Source organism: Stegostoma tigrinum, chromosome 9 (assembly GCF_030684315.1).
Source record: "Stegostoma tigrinum isolate sSteTig4 chromosome 9, sSteTig4.hap1, whole genome shotgun sequence".
Classification (NCBI taxonomy): domain Eukaryota; kingdom Metazoa; phylum Chordata; class Chondrichthyes; order Orectolobiformes; family Stegostomatidae; genus Stegostoma; species Stegostoma tigrinum.
The window spans coordinates 52021686-52039528 of NC_081362.1; positions in this window are offsets into that span (position 1 = coordinate 52021686).

A 17843-nucleotide genomic window follows, 5' to 3' on the forward strand; every position below is an offset into this window, starting at 1 on the left:
TCATCCTCCGACACTTCTGCCATCTACAATCCAACCCCACCACCCATGACATTTTTCCATCCCCACCCTTGTCTGCCTTCCAGAGAGACCACTCTCTCCGTAACTCCCTTGTTCGCTCCACACTGCCCTCCAACCCCACCACACCCGGCACCTTCCCCTGCAACCGCAGGAAGTGCGACACTTGCCCCCACACCTCCTCCCTCACCCCCATCCCAGGCCCCAAGATGACTTTCCATATTAAGCAGATGTTCACCTGCACATCTGCCAATGTGGTATACTGCATCCATTGTACCCCCTGTGACTTCCTCTACATTGGGGAAACCAAGTGGAGGCTTGGGGACCGCTTTGCAGAACACCTCCGCTCGGTTCGCAATAAACAACTGCACCTCCCAGTCGCAAAACATTTTACCTCCCCCTCCCATTCTTTAGATGACATGTCCATCATGGGCCTCCTGCAGTGCCACAATGATGCCATCCAAAGGTTGCAGGAACAGCAACTCATATTCTGCTTGGGAACCCTGTAGCCCAATGGCATCAATGTGGACATCACCAGCTTCAAAATCTCCACTTCCCCCACCGCATCCCAAAACCAGCCCAGTTCATCCCCTCCCCCCACTGCATCACACAACCAGTCTAGCTCATCCCCTCCCCCCACTGCATCCCAAAACCAGCCCAGCCTGTCTCCGTCTCCCTAACCTGTTCTTCCTCTCACCCATCCCCTCCTCCCACCTCAAGCCGCACCTCCATCTCCTACCTACTAACCTCATCCCACCTCCTTGACCTGTCTGTCTTCCCTGGACTGACCTATCCCCTCCCTACCTATACTCTCCTCTCCACTTATCTTCTTTTCTCTCCATCTTCGGTCTGCCTCCCCCTCTCTCCCTATTTATTCCAGAACCCTCTCCCCATCCCCCTCTCTGATGAAGGGTCTAGGCCTGAAACGTCAGCTTTTGTGGTCCTGAGATGCTGCTTGGCCTGCTGTGTTCATCCACCTTCACACTTTGTTATCCAGAACGTTTTGCTGATCAGGTTAGATGAACATCAGGAGTCACATGACACCAGTTAATAGTCCAGCAGGTTTATTTCAATTCACAAGCTTTCATGTGATTAATGTCACGTGATTTCTGACCTTGTTCATCTCGGACGTATCATCTGGACAATGTGAGCCTCTATACTCAGGTATTAGCCATTATTTTTGTTGATAGTTCAGGGAATGCCATGGAAACCAAATGAGTGTGCGCTTAGATTTTTGCCTTGTCTGACTTTCATGCCTGCTGTTAACCTTTTCCTAACCAAATGATGTGAATCGTATGTATGTTTTAATTAAACCAATGAAATTAGTGGTTAATTGATACAGATTTGACTCTTTTCCTGTTTGGGCCAAGCCAATATCCGTTGTTGAGAGTGCTAACTGGGCAACAATGTGAATGTTTTTGAGCTTCCTCTCTTGATAGCTATATATTATCCATGTTTCACAGACATTCAAAAAGCTGGGAGCGCAAGCCCTCACAAACCAGCATCTTTGCCCAAAGAGCTAGATGGACATTATTTTATACATATTTCAGAGAATATAGCACAATACAGCACAGGGAACTGGTCCTTTGGCCCACCATGTTTGTGTCAACCATTACGCCATTCTAAACCTATTCCATCTGCCTGTTTATGGTCCTTTATCACCTGCCAGTTCATGTATTTGTCTAAATGCCTCTTAAGCTTTGTTAACAGATTTGCTTCTACCTTCTCCCGTACCAGTATCCATCACAAGCACCTCCACATCAAGGTTAGACTAAGGTAGAGCAATGCTCTGAGGAACATGCATAGAAGCATAGACTTATTGACCCAATTGACTTGTTCTTATGAACCTCATTTCTAAGTAATATCAATCTGTGCTTATAATAAAGTATTATTCTACTCTGAGGCTGTAGTGTTTAAAACATCCTGGCCCTTTAAAATTATATGTATAGATTATGACTTTGACCGTACGCCTTCACCATCCCTGCCAGTCCTGACAGTTGTCCAACAGGGGGGCCTGGGCCATTTTAAATGATTTTAGCTGGCAACGGAAGGCTCTTGAGAGGTTACTTGAAGTCAGCTACTCACGGTGTCAGTTGTCTGTCAGAGTTAGGTTTCTGAGTACAGAAACAATCTCAGTTTCACAAGAAAACACATTGGAGAAAGAAAGAAACATAATGATGACAGATGGAGATTAATGGAGCTGATATCCATTCAAATGCATAAGGTTGTATAGACTCCTAGGATTATTGCTAAACCTGCAGGTTACGAGCAATAAGTTAATCTAACCAGATTTTAATATATCTGATAACTTTCGATTCTAATTTGTTGACTTGCAGCTATGTACAAAGCCTAGTATAAATAAATCTTGCTGACAAGCCAATTCGGGACATTGAACATCATATTAACTTGTAATAGGTAGACCCGGTTGATATTGAGTTACTGTGGTACACTCGAGCTACCTCAGATATTATTTCTGTCAGTTAATATTTTCCACCTAAATACATAGAATTACATAAAATTTGCTGCACAAGAGCATGTCTTTCAGTCCAGTTGGGCAGTGTAGGCATTTCTGCTGCACACAAGCCTTTTTCACATTACTGTGTTTAATTGTCAGGATATCACTCTCTTCCTTTATCCATCATCCACTTATCCAGCTTTTCCTTAAATGGACCTATGCTGGATAACTCATTAACACTTACATGAAGCAGACTAATTTGAAGAGTTATGGAGAAAAAGCTGAGATGCAGATCTAAGATAACTTTTCAATGATCCGAGGCAGGCAAGCATACAATTCAGTTGCTTTCTGTCCCGTAAGATTCTACTGGATGCATTTAACCCCTAAAAACATTGGGTTTTAGTACTTCTCCTAAAATAACACAAATCTCAAACCTTACCTAAACTAAGTTTAACCAGCTAATGTCTGGATTTTGTAGAGACAATGGGGTGGAAACCAATTTGCCTGCAGGAGACCATTTCGTAAGTCAAATATAATACTGAGGTAGCACACTCTGATTTAACCTTAAACTTCACTGGTTAACCAGGTTTTCCAGGATTTAGAGTATTGGAAGATGACTCTAGTTCAGTTTTAGATTGTCATTTGGATTGATAGATGATTGCAGCATCTCTAGCCTGTTTGATGGTATAGGTGACTGCTTCCTTTGTGGAGGAGGTCACTTTCGTGTGGCAAGCAGTGCGTATCTGTTTGGTCTCACTGTGTCACTCTCAGTTTGAATGAGTGTGACTCTGTCCAGTGCAATCATGCCCTTCCATTTGTGTCGTGACAAAAGCCGTACACAATATTCAAACTGTGGCTGAAACAATTTATAAAGTTGCAACAAAACATTTTTGCTTGTTTATTTTAAGGCATGTTTACTGAATGTAAGCATTCCGTATGCCTTCACCATCCTTGTCCTATCTGTGCTGATACTTTCAGGGATCTATGGATTTGTACTCAAGGTCCCTTTGCTCCTTAGTACTCCATAGGGACCTACTATTTATTGTGTATATCTTTCCCTTATTAGACCTCCCACAATACATCCTCTTGCAATTGTCAGGGTTAAATTCTATTTGCCATTGCTCTGCTCGGTCCACCAGATGATCAATATCAGACCTTAGCCTGAGACCATCCTCTGCACTATCAAAAATTTTCATGTCATCTGACTAATTAAACCTTCTACATTCACATCTAAGTCTTTAATATACATAACAAACAGAAAGAGTCCAGCACTAATACCTATGGCACACCACTGATCACAGGCTTCCAATTACAAAAACAACTTTCTACCATCATCCTTTATCTCTTTTTTGCAAGTTTATTTTGGATCCAGTTTGTCAATTTGCCTTTCCCATGGGTTCCTTGGATCAGCCTTGCGTGTGGAACCATATCTAAGGCTTTACTGAAGTTCATGTCAACCACATTAACTGCACTACCTTCATCAATACATTTAGTCACCTTTTTATGAAGTTCAATTAAATTAGTCAGTATGCTGGAACCCCCTGATTGATGGCTCTCACCCTTGGCTTGTGTGAGGCCAGCTAACGCCATCCCAAGCATACTGGCCATGTGTCTGTGCTAAAGGGCATGGCACTAACTGCAGTACTTCGGGTCTGGTATCTGTGACTGTGGGGCAGAGCGCAAAAAGGCAAGACAGGGTAAGGTTGTGATACTGAGCAACAAAAGATCAAGCAAACAGGCCGGAGATGCAACCTAGTCCAATCCATGAGCTGGGTGCATGCCCCTGAGCAAAAAGTGTTCTTACAGCAGCATTATAATAAAAGTCATCAATGCGGCCCTGGATGCAGCATTGAAGTGTAGAAGTGCAATGTAAATGGAGTGGAGATGTGCCACGTAGGCTCTTAGAGGCTGGAACATACTGGGCGCAGTGACACGGGACTGGCATAGCCAATAACCATTCAGCATGCCGGGAATGTTCATACCTGGTGTCCAAGATGGAAGTCCTTTGGAGCAAGTGGTGAGCTGGTATCTCCACTCTGATCTCCAGAATGTCAAGAATTCTCAGTTTGGGACTTGCCAGAACAGGTGGTAGAAGAGAAAGCTGCAAAATTAATGAGATGAGATTAGCAGTTTAATCAGATTGTTTTACAGGCAATAATCTCCTTTAACTAGTAGCTCATCACTGGCCAGTGAGAATCTCACTTTGACACTCAGAGATTAATTAAAAGCAGCAGCGTGTTGTTCCAACATCAAGGTATGCCTTGCTGAATGAATTGGATCCTGCCACATTTCCCACTGCAATTCACTTTGTTTAGGCCGCAATAATATTCCATCCCTGATAATAAAATGTGAGGCTGGATGAACACAGCAGGCCCAGCAGCATCTCAGGAGCACAAAAGCTGACGTTTCGGGCCTAGACCCTTCATCAGAGGGGGGATGGGGAGAGGGTTCTGGAATAAATAGGGAGAGAGGGGGAGGCGGACCGAAGATGGAGAGAAAAGAAGATAGGTGGAGAGGAGAGTATAGGTGGGGAGGTAGGGAGGGGATAGGTCAGTCCAGGGAAGACGGACAGGTCAAGGAGGTGGTTTGAGGTTAGTAGGTAGGAGATAGAGGTGCGGCTTGGGGTGGGAGGAAGGGATGGGTGAGAGGAAGAACAGGTTAGGGAGGCAGAGACAGGTTGGGCTGGTTTTGGGATGCAGTGGGTGCAGGGGAAGAGCTGGGCTGGTTGTGTGATGCAGTGGGGGGAGGGGACGAACTGGGCTGGTTTAGGGATGCGGTGGGGGAAGTGGAGATTTTGAAGCTGGTGAAGTCCACATTGATACCATTGGGCTGCAGGGTTCCCAAGCGGAATATGAATTGCTGTTCCTGCAACCTTTGGGTGGCATCATTGTGGTACTGCAGGAGGCCCATGATGGACATGTCATCTAAAGAATGGGAGGGGGAGGTAAAATGGTTTGCGACTGGGAGGTGCAGTTGTTTATTGCGAACCGAGCGGAGGTGTTCTGCAAAGCGGTCAGCAAGCCTCCGCTTGGTTTCCCCAGTGTAGAGGAAGCCACACCGGGTACAATGGATGCAGTATACCACATTGGCAGATGTGCAGGTAAATGTCTGCTTAATATGGAAAGTCATCTTGGGGCCTGGAATAGGGGTGAGGGAGGAGGTATGGGGGCAAGTGTAGCATTTCCTGCGGTTGCAGGGGAAGGTGCCGGGTGTGGTGGGGTTGGAGGGCAGTGTGGACCGAACAAGGGAGTCACGGAGAGAGTATGTCTTGGCACTGAGGCCATACCCAGGCAAAAGCTGGTTAGCTCTATCACTGATACAATTAATCCTTTATTTCAATGTGATCAGTTTTCTTCTGTATTTGTGGCAAGAGTGAATGAGACTCTTTTACTGGGCTAAACAGATACGCTGACGTTGCTTTGTTTTGTCGAACGATATGGTACTCTGTCTAGCTATTGAAACCCTCTATGATTATTGGAACAATACTTCCTTACGTGCCTTTTGTAGTTCCTGGCTCATCTTCCTGCCCACATCCTGACTGCTGCTATGAGGACTGTAAACAACTCCTGTCAGGGTCTTTTTTCTTTCCCATTCCTCAACTCTACCCGCACAGATTCTATGTCTTCAAATTCTACGTCACTTCTTGCTTTCAATTTAATTTCCTTTCTTTCTAACAAGGCAACCCCACCTCCTCTGTCCATCTGCCTGTCCTTTCATTATTTAGTTCCCAACCTTGTTCCACTTGCAGTCATGTCTCTGTGATATCTACAACATCCTACCAACCAATTTCAATCTATACTACAAGCTCATTTACCTTTTTTCACATACTCTGTGCATTTAAGTACAACACCTTTAGTCCTGCATTGACTGCTCCGCTTCTAATAGTTATCCCCTTTTCTTCTGTTCCCGTAGCTAGATGACTGACCTTTTTCATACTTTCTGTCCTATTACTTACCATGAAAGTCATTTAACATGGGTAAACTCTGGCCCCTTTCACATTTTCCATGAATCCAGTCTCGACTATTTATTTTAAAGCCTTAGCCACAGCCCTAGTTATGTGATTTGCCAGGACTCTCATCCTAACATGATTCAGGTGAGCCTATCCCATTAGAACTGCTTCCTTCTTTTCCAGTACTGGTGCCAATGTTCTGTGAATTCAAACCCATTTCTGCCATATCAATCTTTGACCCACGTGTTTAACTTTTTAATCTTGTTGACCCTATGCCTATTTGTTTGGTCCTCAGGTAGTAATCTAGAAATTATTATCTTTGTGCTACTGCTTTTCAATTAAGCCCCTAGCTGCTCATATTCCCTCAGCGGAACCTCCTTCCTTTTTCTACCTATGTCACTGGTACCCAAGTGAACCTCAATAACTGGATCTTTTCCATAGAATCCCTACAGTGTGGAAACAAGCCCTTCTGCCTGAGAAGTCCACACCGAACCTCTCAACATCCCACCTAGACCCATTCCCCAAACCCACATAGTCTACATAATCTACATATCCCTGAACACTACGGACAATTTAGCATGGCTAGTCCACCAGATCTGCACATTGTTGGACTGTGGGAGGGAACCGGAACACACAGACGAAAACCATGCAGACACGAGAGAACATGCAAACTCCACACGGACGGTTGCTTCAGGGAAAATTGAACCCAGGCCCCTGGCATTGTGAGTTGGCAGTGCTGACCACTGAGCTACTATGCCGCCCTTCCACTCCAAGTTCCTCTGCAGTTCAGATGCGATATTCTGAGCCCGGGCACCATACAGACAACACAACCTTCAGGAATCTTGAATAGAACAGTATCTATTCCCTTGAGTACACTGTTCCCAGTTAAACTACATTTTCTGTTCTCTGCCCTTTTGAATGGCTCCCTGTACCACAATGCTATGGTCAGTTTAGTCACCCTTCTGCAGTCCCCATGTCCATCCACATAAGGAGGAAGAATCTCCACCAATACATATTTGCCAATATGGTGCTTGAATACATTTCCCTTTTAACATCAGCATTTTGAAAAAAGCACCATTTCACAGGGTCATGAAAAGTCCACTATACAGCCGTGAGTTGAAATTTATTATTTTGCCTTCAAGATTAACATGGCCTAACAGAGACTTGGCATAGTCATTGTTATGAACAGAGATGCTCAAATCAGTTTCAGTTCAGATACTCCTTTCAGTTTGAGCTGAACTGACCTTCAACCTACTGAGCCTTCAGGTAAAACAACGTCACCAGAAATTATCAACACAAATAAAATCAATGGAAAAGTCTATGTCTGTCGCTTAGCAGAACTGTAGTAACAGTTTACTTGTCTTGGTACAATGTCTTGGTACAAGTCCATTCAGTAAGTAACGTAAGTAAAGCGCCTGCTGTAAAATAAAAGCCTTCAGCTGTGTTTGTCTCTGCTTCATGGTAAAATAAACTGTGTTGTTGCATCAGGTGCTTCAAATGACACTGTTTATAAAAGCTTATTCGTTTTAATTTTTCAATCATATATGATGGTAATGTCTCGTTCAAACTATGACTTGCTTTCTGTTAATTCAGACGAAAATAAAATGGTGGAATCAGTGTTTGACATTAAAAATTTTAACACAGCCACGTTTCTTATTATGAGAAAAGCTGCATTAATCACCAATAGGTGGGGTAATCATCTTTCTTTGAGTTAATACTTTACTCAAAGCAGCATAGATATTGAGGCAAGATAAGAAACTGAGAAAATAAAAAGGTTGTTAGCACATAACAACTTATCTCACAGGCTACAAGTGATTATCTCTTATGGCTCTAAAATTTATAAAAATACACGTAATCCTGAAAAGATGACCTTTCCAAATATTGCTCAGTTCTTTTGGCCAGTGGAGCTATCTCAATCTAAACAACAGAGGAGAAATCAATAGATATTGATTATTTGAGGGTTGCCTCCCAATCATGTCAGGTAAATAGTGAAAATTTAATTTCTAGTTGAAGGGCTATTACTGGAATATTAACCTTGCTTTTTTCTTTACTGAATTGCATTTCTGTCTTCTTTAAAATTTTAAGATTTGTCTTTTGGATTTAAGAAGAATAGATTAAAAAGAAGGAAATGTATTTTGATATAACAAGGTGTGGAGCTAGATGAACACAACAGCTCAAGCAGCATCTTAGGAGCAGGAAAGCTGACGTTTTGGGCCTAGACTCTTCATCAGAAATGCCCGGTCTATCAGCTTTCCTGCTCCTAAGGTGCTGCTTGGTCTGCTGTGTTCATCCAGCTCCATACCTTGTTTTCTCAGATTCTCCAGCATCTGCAGTTCCCATTATCTCTGAATGTAATTTGATATTTTCTAGAATGCTATTGCTTGGTTGGTGCTTCCATTACAATCAAGGATGGAGGAGTTCACCATTGTTAAAGACTCATTGCTCCACTGGTCACGACATAAAAATAAAGAACTGCATTTCTCACTTACCAAGAAGACCAATTAAGTACCTTATTTAGATTAGATCCCCTACAGTGTGGAAACAGGCCCTTCGGCCCAACAAGCCCATGCCGCCACTTGAAGTATCCCACCAAGACCCAACCCCTTGTAACCCACACACCCCCGAACACTATGGGCAATTTAGTATGGCCGATCCACCTAGCCTGCACATCTTTGGGCCGTGGGAGGAAACCCACGCAGACAGGGGAGAATGTGCAAACTCCACACAGACAGTCACCCGAGGCTGGAATCGAGCCTGGTTCCCTGGCGCTGAGAGGCTGCAGTGTTAACCCCTGAGCCACCGTGCCACCCTTTGATTAGGCTATCAAAATAATAATCTATTAACCCAGTTTCTTAATCAATACAATAATGAGTTCCATCAAACTCTGAATGACAAAACAGAAATCTCCTGAAGTCAGGCATTGTTCAAAAACCAGCCTGCAGGCTCTTCAAAAAGCAAATAGTTATCATTGACTTTCCAGGAAGCAACTTTAAAAAAAATCTCCAAAGTTATCAATGAACTTTCAATCCATAACAAGAAATTAATCCAATTATGTCCACATAGCTTGACATAAATTCCCTTTTCCACGATCCTTCAAAACATAAGTCCTCCGAACAATATTAACTGTTTGCACCTTGACAGGTTGAAAACTTTTTTGTGTCAGAAGAATGCTGTCAATAAAATTGTTAAGGACAGTAAAAGAGGTGTTCGAGGTCTGTGCTCAAAATATGAAGTTGAGCGCTATGAAAGAGAAGGTCCTAACAATGGTTCAAGATCACCTTTCCAAATATGGCATTTCCTGATTGCATTTGTATTCAGAAACAGAATTTTGCATGTGGGTGATAACCAATGGCCCTTAAAGAGACAACTGGAGGTTACCGAAAAAAAAATGTTTATTAAAGAAACATACCTCAATGTGGAGCTAGGAGGTGCACTACACTATGATGTGGAAGACTGTTGCCAAGTTATCCCATTTGATCCCCCCACCTCACAATTATCTGCCTGTATTATTTTGCAAGTTGGCTCAAATCTCCACTATTGCCAGGCTTGATCACCTTCACCCTTTCTGATCACCACTGGCCTCCTAACGCAGCTGCCCTAATTCCAAAGCTAATTCATCAGCGAGTTGGCTGGGATGCAGATCACACTTTTTCAATCTGCTGGTCTCATCCATGAAACAAAAGACTCAAAACCCCAAGCATCGCTGATTTGTACAGAGATTGGCGTTGTATTCAGTTTGCACTGGCAAGCTCTTTTCCCAGGCCACAATTTATCAACTGAACCAACTTACAATCCAGAACAATATGATTGGTAAGAAAAAAGGTTTATAAAGGTGAGCTTACTTTACTCCAATTAACATTCATGGATGTGGGCATTGCTAGACAGGCCAAAATTTATTGCTCATCTCGAGTTGCACTTGAGAAGGTGATGATGAGCTGCCTTCTTGAATCTCTGCAATCTATAGTTTTTAAGTTGCTGTTAGGAAGGGAGTTCCAGAACTTTGGCCCAGCAAAAAAGAAGGAAGAGTAATATAGTTTCAAGTCAGGATGGTGATTTGCTTGTAGGCAAACATGCAGCTGCAAAATGTTGACCTTGTCCTTTAAGTTGGCAGTGATTGCAAAGTTGGACAATGCTGTCAAAGGAACTGTGCAGAATTGTTGCAGTGCATCTTGCAGATGGTGCAAACTGCTATCATTACGCATTGGTGGTGAACATTAAAGGTGCAGTATCAAACACATGGGCTGCTTTGTCTTGGCTAGAATAAAGCTTCCTGTGTATTGTTAGAGTTGCACTCATCCAAGAAAGCGAACAACATTTAATCATACTCCTGACTTGTGTCTTGTGCCAATTCTGTGGGCAGAGTTGTGGCAGTGAAAAGATGAGTTACTCATTGCAAGAATTCCGAGCCTCTGACCTGCTCATGTAGCTGCAGTATTTACTCGGTTATTCGAGTTCAATTTCTATGCAATGGTAATTCTCAGGATTCTAATAGTGGGGGATTTAATGATGGTAATACTGCTGAATATCAAGAGAAAGAAGTTGGAATCACTCTTCTTGGAGTTGATCCTTGTCTGGCACTTGTGTGGCACAAATGTTACGTGCCATATATCAGCCCAAGCATGGATGTTGTCTTGTTGAATGTGAACACAGACTGCTTCGATATCTGAGGTGACGTGAATGGTGTTGAATTTTGTACAACGTGAACGTTCCAACTTCTGACTTTATAATAGAAGATTGACCACTAATGAAGTGACGAAAGATGGTTAGGCCGAGGGCTTTCCTCACGATGTCTTGGAACTGAGGTGATTGGCAACTGCAATCATCTTCCTTTGTGCTTGGTTTGACTCCAAAGAGCATTTAGTTTTTTTTTGTTCCCGATTGCTTTTAACTCCAGTTTTGCTTATGGTCTTTGATGCCAGACTTGGTCAAATGCTGCTTTGACGCCAAGGACAATCATGGGACATCACTTTTGTACTTGCTTGGACTAAGACTGGAATGATGTCTGAAACTGTGTTCCGTTGATGGAACGCAAGTTGAGCATCAGTGAGCTGGTTAGTCCTTTCCAAGTGTCATTGATAGGACCATCAACAACCCCAGCCATCACTTTGCTCATGCTCAAGTTGACTGACAGGGCAATAATTGACTGGGTAGATTTATCCTGCTTTTTGTAAACAGACTATAACTTGGCAATTATCCACATTGCCAGATAGATGCCAGTGCTGTAATTGTACTAGATCAGCTTGGCTTGGGATGCAGAGAATTCTGAAGCACAAGTCTATGCTAGACTGTTGTCAGAGCCCCTAGCTTTTGCAGTATCCAATGTCTTCAGCTGTTCTTGATATTTCATGAAATTAACTGGTTATGCTGAAAACCGGGATCTCTGATGCTAGAAAGCTCAGGAGAAGGCTGAGATGTATCATCCACTTGGCAAATGCCTCAGTATTGATATACCGGGCACCCAATCATTGAGGGTGCAGAGTTTTGAGGAACTTTCTCAAAACTTAGTTGTCTAATTCTTTACCATCATGCATGGCTAAATGTGACAGGACTGCAGTGTTTAGATTGGATCTGTTGGTTATGGGATTGCATAGCTCTACCACTTGCTGCTTATGTGTTTGGCATGCAACTAGTCCTGTTTTGTAGGTTCTTTAGGCTGATACCTCATTTTTGAATATCTCTTGCTCTGCCCCTGGCATGTCCTCCTGCACTTTCCATTGAACGAGGATTAATCTCATGACTGATGGTAATGACAGAGTGGGAGATATACCAATCCATGACATCACAACTTATGGTCAAATACAACAGGCCCTCTTGTGGTGCAATGGTAGAATCCCTAACCTGGATCAGGAACGCCTAGGTTCAAGTCCCATCTGCCCCAGAGGCATGTAATGACATGTCTGAACAGATTGATTGGGACAAAATAGGTTAATTAAAAAAAAGTTTAATTTTGCTGCTGCTGATGGCCAAAAGCAGCTCATGGATATCCAGTTTTGAGTTGCTTGATTTGAAATTCATCCAATTCAGCACAGGGGTAGTGTCACACAACACGATAGAGGATATCCTCAATGTGAAGATGGGACTTCAACCCCACGAGGAATATAACATGGTCACTTCCACTAATACTATGAAGCTGCATCTGTAACAGGTAGGTGAGTGGGGATGAGGTCAAATAGGTTTTCCTTCTTTACCTGCTGCAGAACAAGTCTCGGAGTCATGCCCTTTAGAACTTGACTAATTTGGTCAGTAATGGTGTTCCTGAGCCGTTGTTGACATTGGACTATGAAGAATGGTGACAGTGACTGGGATATTATCTGCCACATATGATTTCCTGACCATGACTATTCAGGGTGTTGCCTGACTTGTCTATGACATAACTCCTCCATTTTTGGGACAGACCACCAGATGCTAATACAGGGGACTTTATAGGATTGTCAGGGTTGGATTTTCAGTTGTTCTTTTTCTCTGCCTTGGTCAATTCTGCGTGGCCTGTCCAATTTCATTTTTTTCTTTAGGCTTTGTAATTGATACAACTGAGTGGTCTAGGGCATTTCAGAGTCATTCTAATAGAGGATTGTGATTTTTACAGGGGCAATTTTATCATCACCATTAGACTACCATGTGCGAAAAGCCAGTAATACTTAGAAATGATATGCAGGTACTCCATTTTGAAGTATTCAACACAATCCAAATTAATGTGTTTCAACTGGCAGTTTATCTTCGGGGTAGCATCTTAATTGTAGATTTATTAATTGAATTTAAATTACATCATTTGCTATGGTGGGATTTGAACTGTGTCCCCAGAGCATTAGCTCGGCCTTTTGACCATAAGTCCAATGTAATGTCCCTTCTAAGGTACATGGCTTTTTGTGACACTTGGTGAGTCTGTGCATGCTGACTGATTTGCAGATGCATTGACTTCTGCTTCCAGAAGCCACTGCCATGCCAGAGAAATTCTTACAGTGACATAAAAAGATAGAGAGAACATATGTCTAGACTATACCACCTAAACCAAAATTGGGTTTGATGTCAAGTAGTATTATCACTGGATGGCAGTTAATCCAGAGAATCAGATAATGGTTTGGAGACCTATGATTGAAACCCATCATGGCAGATGAGGGGGGGATTTGAATTCAGTTTAAAAAAAATGAAAGTAAGAGTCTGTTGATTGCCATTGAACCGTTGCTGGGGGAAATGCCCACCTGGTTCACTAATGTCCTTTAGGGAACCATCACAGCAATGTGTTTGACTCTTAACTGCCCTCTGGGCAATTAGGGATGGACAATAAAAGCTGGCTTAGCCAGTGAGGCCCTCATCCCTTGAATGAATTAAAAAAAACCCTGCTCAGACAACATTTGTATCAAAGAAACATTTCCTCATAATAATATCTGTAACTATTTTTTGCCTGCATACCAGCTTGGCAACAAGCAGTGGCAGCAATGAGGGTGAGTTTTTTGACTGCTTTGTTTTTCATTTCCATGGGGATATGTCATTCAATTTGTGAAATCTCCTGGGCAAAGAATTTAGGTAACAAGAGCCTGTGAAATAGCAACAGCACATAACGCCTGCTTAATTACATATTTTGGGCAAGATTTGTGTCAAATATTGGACTCTCAAATGAGGGCATACTATTAAGCTGTTTTCATGTGTGCCCAGCCCATTCCTCATAAGTAATAATGAAGGTGTCAGGAAGAGCTAACAATGATCATTTAATATTGCATACAAAGAGCATGATTTGCCATCTGTTTCCTATTCCTTTCCCTCATTTAAAATTCTTATTTATTCCCATATCAGAATTGTCACCACAAACATTATCTTTCCTTCGAGTCCTTGAGCAACACTCTCTGATTTAGTGTCTCCCTTTTTTGAATTGTTAAGATGACAATTGATGTTTTGTCAGTAAATACAAGCTGCTAGTAGTTCATTGAGGATTTTATCTCATCAGTTTTTATGTCTCTTTCTAATTACTTTAACTTCTGAATTTAAAAACAAGATCTTATATTTCTTCTCTTTATGTTAGTGATTGTTAATGTAAAACATTCAAAATCATTTTCTCTTTAATATCTGTTGTTTCAGTATACAAAAAAGTGTAATTCATATGCAAAGTACCGGGTACGATTATTGCCAGCCTAATGCAGAGATGGTCACATCAGCTGTAAAAATACATTCGTTGCAAGGGCAACATAAGTTAAGTTACCAAACGCAGGGGTTTCAAGCAGCACCAGCTTCCTATCATTTTCTCTTAACCAGCTGACCAGCAACAGCAGGAGTCTGAACAAAAGTGACAGATTTCCCTTTTGTCAAGGTTCACGATTGCTAAGCAACTGATAAAAGTAGACATTAAACAACACTGAAGAAGTGTGATTAAAAACATGGAATCGAAACTCCAAAATTTTAGGTGATAAACTGGTTATATCATGAACATCTAATAACCACTGCAGATTACAGAACAGTAGGCACAGGAACTACAGCGATTTGCAAAGAAATAAAATCAGCAGAAATTCTACCAAGCTGACAGTGGCCGTGAGACTAGGCATGAGCCAATATTCAAGCATGGATTCCACAGTGGTTGTTATTTTATCAATGAAAGAAATGTTGCGCAAAGAATCAATAATAGGAATGAGCTGTCATTTCTAAGAATTCCATTGATAAATCTGTTGCCTTGTCTGATTCCGAGACTCAAGCATTAATATAACTATTGAGGAATGTGTGAGTTTAGATAGGAGTGATGACCTTTGGGCGTAATTCAGATACATGTGTTAATCCGCTCAGGAGATGTAGGTTAAAATTTGAATACTTAAGCCCAGATTTAATAGTTGAGTTCAAGTTCCACTAGCTTCCACAATGGGATTTGAATCCATACCCTGAGAGTATTGGGCAGGCTTAAGGATTGATGGCTCGCCAGCATTACCATGGTGTCAGTTTCCCAATGCTCAGCAGCGTTTACAACTCCTAACAGCTGGAGCAGGTTTTGTCCTTGTGCAAAAACACCTGGTCAACATCCAGGCTGATATGTGGCAAGCAACATTTGTGTCATACAATTATGGGCAATCGCCATCACCAACAAGCTAGAAATGTACTATCTCCCTTTGACTTTCAATGATATCACCATCCCTGACTTCCAACATCCTGGGAACTATAATTGAACAGAAACTGAACCAGCTGAGACATGTAAGTATTGTGGGTACAACAGCAGGTCAGAGACAAAAATTTTACAGAGAGTAATTCACATCTTGACTCCCAGTACTGTCCACCAACTACATGGTACAAGTCAGGAGTGTAACCCAATTACTTGAATGAGTATAGTTCCAACACACTCAAAATGCTCAACACCATCCAGGACAAACTAACTTCTTTGCATGGCACCTCACCCAACATCAAAATTCCTCCACAGCCACCGACTCACAGTAGCAGCAATGTGCACCATCTATAGATGTACTGCAGTCACTCAAAAAGGCTCCTTCACCAGCACCTTTCAAACTTGCACCACCCAGTACAAATGCAGAAGGCACTTGGGAACACTATCACATGCGAAGTGTCCTCCAAATGACACAATGCTGTAACCTGGAACAATATTTCCATTCCTATATTGTGGATGGGTCAAAATCCTGGAACTCCGTTCCTAACATTTCCATGGGTGTACCCTACACAGTAAGAACTACGGTGGTTCAAGAATGTAGTTCACTACCACCTTTTCTGGGATAGTTTGGAGTCGGCAATAAACGGTGGCCTAGTCAACAATGCTGCTGTGTCACAAAAAATAATTGCGGAATTGTGAAATTACTTTGACGAGCATCGGGCATGCTAAGTAATAACTAATTAGTTGTTGCATTTACCTCTGGGGAAGTCTTTGTGAGAGTACTTGCGATTTGTGAAATTCTACTTTTGGAGGCATTGAGGCTCAAAGTCGGGAGGGTTGATAACAGGCCTGACCTAAATTATCTAAATTAGCAGTTTGAGATTCATATGGTATGTATGAACAAAAGCTGATGTTTCGGGCCTAGACCCTTCATGATGAAGGGTCTAGGCCCGAAACGTCAGCTTTTGTGCTCCTGAGATGCTGCTTGGCCTGCTGTGTTCATCCAGCCTCACATTTTATTATCTTGGAATTCTCCAGCATCTGCAGTTCCCATTATCTTGGAGAAGGAAGAGGAGTGGAATGCTTTTTTATGACTCTATCCCTCAGTGTTCATCAATGGTTTTTATTGCGACCCAGTATGTCAGCAGTTCTCATATGCACACTTCAGTACATTTACGTTGTTGAGCCATTGTAACAATCACATATACCGACTATTTATCTGTATCCCAATCTCCTAATCTCACTATCATGGTGCTGGTACTATAGCCAACCAACCTGTCCATTCCACACAATATTATCACTTACATCAATTCAAATCCTCACAATCTTCAACAAGAAACTAAAAAGTCAAATTGACACACAGTAAACAATTGTGTTTCTACACAATGCTCACGGACAAACATAATGCTTCCTCAAATTCCAATGCGCATATACTTGGATAAGTTTTTCCTTCTGCTATTGCTCCTACAGAGGCAGATGTCATGTTTCCAGCAGATGTCGATGCAGGCTGCTCAGGCCTCTGCTCTGACTGCTGAGATGCTCTGGGCCAATAACCTCTAGGTGCTGACACCTGTGAGGAGGCTGCCTTAGACTGTTCCACCTCTACCAGCATAGGAGGTGCCTGGATCTTCAGGAGCGGTCACAACTTGGCTTAACTTTTTATTTGTTTTACCTACTACGTGTTGAATCTGGATGCTAGTATTTTGTGATTCATGTATGAGGGCCACAAATCCCTCTTTGCTGTAGCATTCTGAGGATTTTTCTCCATTTAATAACATTCAGCTGTACTTCTTCCTCTGAAAGTGTATAATCTCACATTTATGTTCCATCTCTGAAGTTTTTGTCCATTCACTTGATCTGTTTTTATTCCTCTGTAAATTTTGTGTTAACCTTACCTGCTCCTCATCTTTCAGCATTATGAAATACCTTTTGGAAATCCAAGTATATCACAATACGAATTTCCTTTTATCTACCTTGTGTGTTATCTGCTCAAAAAATTCTAACAAATTTGTCAGGCATGATTTCCTCTTCATGAAGCCATGTTGACTCTGATTGATTAGGTTATGAATTTCTAAATGCCCTCCCATTATATCCTTTATAATTGACCCTATCATTTTCCATTGATTGGCTTAAGCTAGCTGACCCAGAATTAGCAGCATCAGCGGAGCAGGAAGGCTGATGTTTCGGGCCTAGACCCTTCTTCAGAAAAAAAGGGTCTAGGCCTGAAATGCCAGCTTTCCTGCTCCTCTGATGCTGCTTGGCCTGCTGTGTTCATCCAGCTCTACACCTTGTTATCTCAGATTCACCAGCATCTGCAGTTCCTATTATCTCTGACCCAGAATTATCAA